Source organism: Dipodomys merriami, unplaced genomic scaffold (assembly GCF_024711535.1).
Source record: "Dipodomys merriami isolate MVZ:Mamm:240054 unplaced genomic scaffold, mDipMer1.0.p SCAF_10, whole genome shotgun sequence".
NCBI classification, from domain to species: Eukaryota; Metazoa; Chordata; class Mammalia; order Rodentia; family Heteromyidae; genus Dipodomys; species Dipodomys merriami.
In genome coordinates, this window is record NW_027202271.1 from 23,063,996 (window position 1) to 23,069,589 (window position 5,594).

The 5,594-nt window shown below is 34.3% G+C and overlaps 1 non-coding gene across 1 annotated transcript; it reads right to left on the minus strand.

The window, feature by feature from the left end:
- Positions 1-5,154: 5,154 nt before the first annotated feature.
- LOC138806354 (small nucleolar RNA SNORA40) lies at positions 5,155-5,281 on the minus strand. Its single transcript, XR_011365817.1, has one exon. It is a non-coding gene; the product is annotated as a small nucleolar RNA SNORA40 (small nucleolar RNA).
- Positions 5,282-5,594: the final 313 nt, after the last annotated feature.

The following is a 5,594-nucleotide window of genomic DNA, read 5'->3' on the forward strand; positions in this document are numbered from 1 at the left end:
TGCTGTGAAATTTGTCAGAGTGAGGGAAAGAATCTTGATTTCACCATGGCTCTTGATGCTGGGAAATTCTTTTCCTTTTGTTTTAGATTTGTTATTTGTAAAAGAAAAAGTACATGCTAAGATGATCGGTACCAGAGAGCTAGAGGGCAAATAACTCTAATGGAATATTATCTATAATTTATTAAGACTTCTTCAGGGATTTACACCTTATCACTTCACTAGCCTCAACAACATAATATTTAGCAATCTTTACCAAGTTTCAGGGGGAGATACTGTTTTTGTGTCTCAACAAGGATCCTTGATATACTGCCTAAATTAGACAGCATATTAAAAATTAATGGTTGGCCAATTTCCTACAATTACATTTTTATCTGAACAAAGTGGCTAGTTTGCATGATCTTAATAACTTTTGCTATACATCTTTCTTTACAATTTCAAGTGACTCAATTTATCAATGAATTTTTTCCTGCATGAGCAGGTGTTGATAAGCAAGTGTAGTTAGGTTACATACACATGGAAAAAACTGGATTTCTCTATCAACGATTACAGCTTAAGAAGTGGCTGTGTGGTGGTAGATGCTGGATGCATTGCCCAGAATGCTCTTAGATAATGAAGCACTGATCTGTATTGCATTGTGATGAAGTAATGCTAGAACTGAGCTCTTAACTCCAGTGAAGAAAATGGCAGAAGCTGTACATAATAATAGCAGGTCAATATGGGGACATAAAGGACTGGTCTCCAGCCCCTGAGTCAGGATAACTTTTAAATTCAAAGGGCTGAAGGAACAAAAGCTCTGACAACCAAGAACACTTCACCCAGCAAAGCTGTCCTTCAGAGTCAAAGGAGAGAATGAAAACTTTCCCAGAAAAACAAAAACTAAGGGAATTTATCACCACTTGGCCAGTTTTTATAGGATTTGTTCTTAAGTTGAAATGAAAGGTTGCTGATATAACAAAAAAGCAGGGAAGTAAAACTCAATGGTATAAATAATATATAATCATCCTCAAGTCTCTAGTACATATCAAAGAATGTATACAAATTACTTTCACACAAAGACAAAGAGTATTAAAAAATGTCAACTCTATCTGAATCCCAAAGTAGTAAAAAAGGAGAAAATTTGGAAATAAATTTTATGAGGCTTCTACTGTATTGATGATGGAATTAGACACAACTACAGACTAGTTTTTCTCAAGATAAAAATGATAACTAATCATCAACAAATTAAATGTATAGATACAGATGTAGCAAATTAACATACAATATGAAATGCACTGAATATGTTAATTATAATTAATCAAAACTAATATATATCATTTACCATATATTAATTAATTCAAGCTAATCTATCATTTATTTAATTCATTCCAGGGTTGTGACATTCGTTTAGCATTGGAAAAACCATATGTTCACCTTATTTACAGAATAATGGAGAAAGAAATCCCCCAACAACAAATCTTCAAAGAAACAACTGCCGAATAAATAAGTGGGCTAAAGACTTAAAGAGAATCTTCTCTGAAGAGGAAAGAAGGATGGCCAATAGACACATGAAGAAATGCTCATCCTCCCTAGCCATAAAAGAAATGCCAATCAAAACAACATTGAGATACCACCTCACCCCAGTTAGAATGGCTATAATCAAGAACTCTAATAACAGATGCTGGAGGAAATGTGGACAGAAGGGAATTCTACTGCATTGTTGGTGGATTTGTAAACTTGTTCAACCACTTTGGAAAACAGTATGGAGGTTCCTCAAAAGACTCCACATAGAGCTCCCCTATAACCCAGCAATCCCACTTTTGGGCATTTACCCAAATGTTCACAAACAAGACCACACTAAAGCTACCAGCACAACTATGTTTATTGCAGCATTATTTACCATAGGTAAGATATGGAACCAACCCAGATGCCACTCAGTAGATGAATGGATCAAGAAAATGTATATATACACAATGGAATTCTATGCCTCCATCAGAAAGAATGACATTGCCCCATTTGTTAGGAAATGGAAAGAGTTGGAAAAAATTATATTAAGTGAAGTAAGCCAAGCCCAAAGAAATATAGGTCCCATGGTTTTCCTTATTTGCAATAACTAGTATATGTCTGAGATAAACAGAAACTGTCAGGTGAAATGAACCCCAAGATAAGGTTTCAAATGTTTTTTCTTTCTTTCTTGTGATTGTTTCAACATATTGATAAGATGATTTCTTTGTTGCTTTGTATGTACCTCTCCCATGATATAAGCCCTGCTTTCACTATATTTGATGTTGATATAATTTGTGGAGGGGAAGGGAAAAAACAAATTGTTTAAATAGGGTTACAGGTGTACCCTTTACAACAATGAGATGTACAAGACGTTTTGTTGAAAACGAACTTCACCACTTTGGTGGGGTGGGGGTTGGAGGATGGGGTTGGTGGTGGTAGGGTGATGTGGGGCTGGGAGGTGGAGAGGGGAAGGGATGGTGTAAGGAAACAAAGGAGGAGGCAACAATGCTTGATAAGAAATGTACTCATTATCTTGCCCATGTAATTGTAACCCCTCTGTATGGTATTTTCACAATAATAAAAAAATGGAAAAATAACTATATGTATATTATTTTTTATTACCATGAACATAATATGAACATAACATTAATATGAATATCTGTAAATTCATGTTAATAAATAATCCCTCTAAATATAGTATTGCATTTATTCTTATTCATATAAACTCTCAACAAATGACAAAGAAAAGGATGTGTATTGTGCAGTTATTTGGGGAGGAATTCTTTATATATTTCTTAGGTGCAATTCATCTATGTTGTTATTTAAGCCTGAGATTTCTTTGTTGAGATTTTGTCTGGAAGATCTATGCATTGGTAACAGTGGAGTGCCGGAGTTCCCAACTATTATTGCATTGGGGTCTATATATGTTTTTTAAGTCCAATAATTCTGTTTGACAAAGTTGGATATTTAGCATTTAGTGCATAGATGTTAAGAGTTTTTACGCCTTCTTGATGGAGAGTTCATTTTATTAATAAGAAGTAAACTTCTTTATCTCTTCTGACTAATTTTGTTTGGAAATCTACTTTATCAGATATGAGTGTCACTACATTAGCCTGTTTACATGGTCCATTCTTATGGAAGATTTTTTTCCCAACCTTTCATATTAAGGAAGTGTTTGCTTCTGTCAATTAGATGTGTCTCCTATAGACAACAGAGGGTTAGTTTGTGCCTTTGGATCTAACTTGTTGGTCTAGGTCTTTTGGTTAGAGAACTGGGTTCATTAATATTGAGTGTTAGAATTGAGACATATACAGTAGATTCTACTATGTTCCTCCTCCTCCGTTTTGGTTTTAAAGACTAAATCAATTTCAAATAAAGCTTTTCTATGCATTTTTTTGTCATACAATGTTATTGCAGGCTATCATTTAACATTATTGTGATCTGCATATTATTTTTAGTCTATTTGACGTTGAATGAAAATATTAATTTGTTATTTTCAAGTTATGTTTCAGTTGTGAATTGTGTGCTTAATAACTACTGGGCCATTCTGAATTACGATTTTCATATATTTATATTTTGGGAGTGCTTCTTCGAAGCTTTGGCACCTAACTAAATCTTAAGAGAAAAAAGAATCCTAGACTTGAGTGACTTGTTATATTGTCTACCTGTATTAGAATGTATGGCCTTGGAATACCAAGGAATACAAATTGTGAAAGTAGATATAAGAGGTTACCAAATATGATTTGAACACAAAAAGACATGGTAGAGACAGTGCTAGTGTCAGAAGTAAGGTTGAGGAACATTTGCTTTTCTTGAGTATAAGTACCAGCCAGAAAAGTACTTTCACTAATGTAAGAAATAGATGAAATTAAACTATACTTAGGACAATCTGGGGATTCTCTTTTTATTGTAGAATCTATTAACATATTCTCTTATAATGCATATGGGTAATTAGTGTTAGGTATGAACAGTTAAGATGGGAGCAGCAGCATTGTAGACAATTTTCTCTTTTCTTTCTTTCATTCATTCATTCATTCTTTCTTTCTTTCTTTTTTCTTTCTTTCTTTCCTTCCTTCCTTCCTTTCCTTCCTTCCTTCCTTCCTTCCTTCCTTCCTTCCTTCTTTCCTTCTTTCCTTCCTTCCTTTCTTTCTTCTTTCTTTCTCTCCCTCCCACCTCTCTCCCTCCCTCCCTCCCTCCCTCTCTCTCTCTTTCTTTCTTTCTCTTTTCCTTTCTTTCTTTTAAAGGTGATGTACAGAGGGTTACAGTTACATAAGTCAGGTAACGAATACATTTGTTTTTGAACAGTGTCACCTCTTTCCTCGTTTTCTCCCAGTTTTTTCTTCTTGTCCCTCCTCCCCCATAAGTTGTGTAGTTCATTTTCAACATAGTGTCTAATGAGTATCATTGCTGCATTTGTTCACCCTCTGTCCCAGCATTTCAATGCTCCTCCTTACCCTCCCCCAAACAAGATAAATTTACATACAATACAAAAGGTACAGAAATAAAAAAAACAGTGACAAAGGAGAGTTAAAAACAAAACCTTGTTTCTATTTTTTGGCATTCATTATGATAGACATCACTTATAAGATCATTGAGCTTTGTGATCCTTTCCTAAGAATACCCTCCTTTGGTTTCACTGTGTGAATGTTTAGAGTCCTGTTGAATTAATCATGTGTATAAACAATTTTCTTTTTAAAATATTTTTATTATCTTCAAGTAGTTGTACAAAGGAGTTGTTATTAAATAAGGCATTTTATGAATACAATGTGTTTTAGTCAATGTAACTATTTCATCATTTTCTCCTGTCCCTCCCAATCCATCCCTTCCTTCATTTTTCTTAATTTTGCTGAATATGCACATTGTTTACTACTCCCCTCTTTTTTTCTCTTCCTTTGTCTATGCCTTCCCTTGATCCTCAACTCAGCCCTTTCCAGGTACCCTTTCCTGGTGTTCATCTTGTTCACCATTGATTTAACCTTTCTAAGGAATTACACTGAGTTCTCCCCTCAATTTACCATATTTTATTTAATACATCTGTGTACAGTTGCATACCACCCAAAGTATTTGCGTATTTATAAATGAATTCTAACCTCCACATATGAGAGAAAATGTGTAGCCTTTGCCTGTCTAGGCCTGACTTGCTTTCCTTAACACAATTCTTTTTTTTAAAATCATATTCCTTCTTACATGTACCAAAATCTCATATCAGCAATGAGTTCTGGGTTGCAAAAGAGGATTAACTATTTGCACCTGTCTGTAAGGCTTTGTTACAAATTAAACAAAGACACACACAAGTGCTCAACACAATTCTTTTCTTAGTCCTTCCATTTCTTTGCAAACAATGGTTTTAAAAAATAATCTTGAACTTTGGAGTTTTTCTAACTCCAGACCTAGGAGTTCTACTAGAAATGCCATGCAGTCACTAGATGATTTAAATTTGATAATATATCAGAAGTACCAAGCACGTACACAGTGGTTTAATAATTGCCAACTTCATTTGCTTTCTCTCTTTTTCTCCTTATGCATAATTTGTACTAATCTCCAAAGAAGCCATACATCTACATGTAATTCTTCCTCAGTTGAAAACCACAGGGAAAGATAATTAAGTTTAA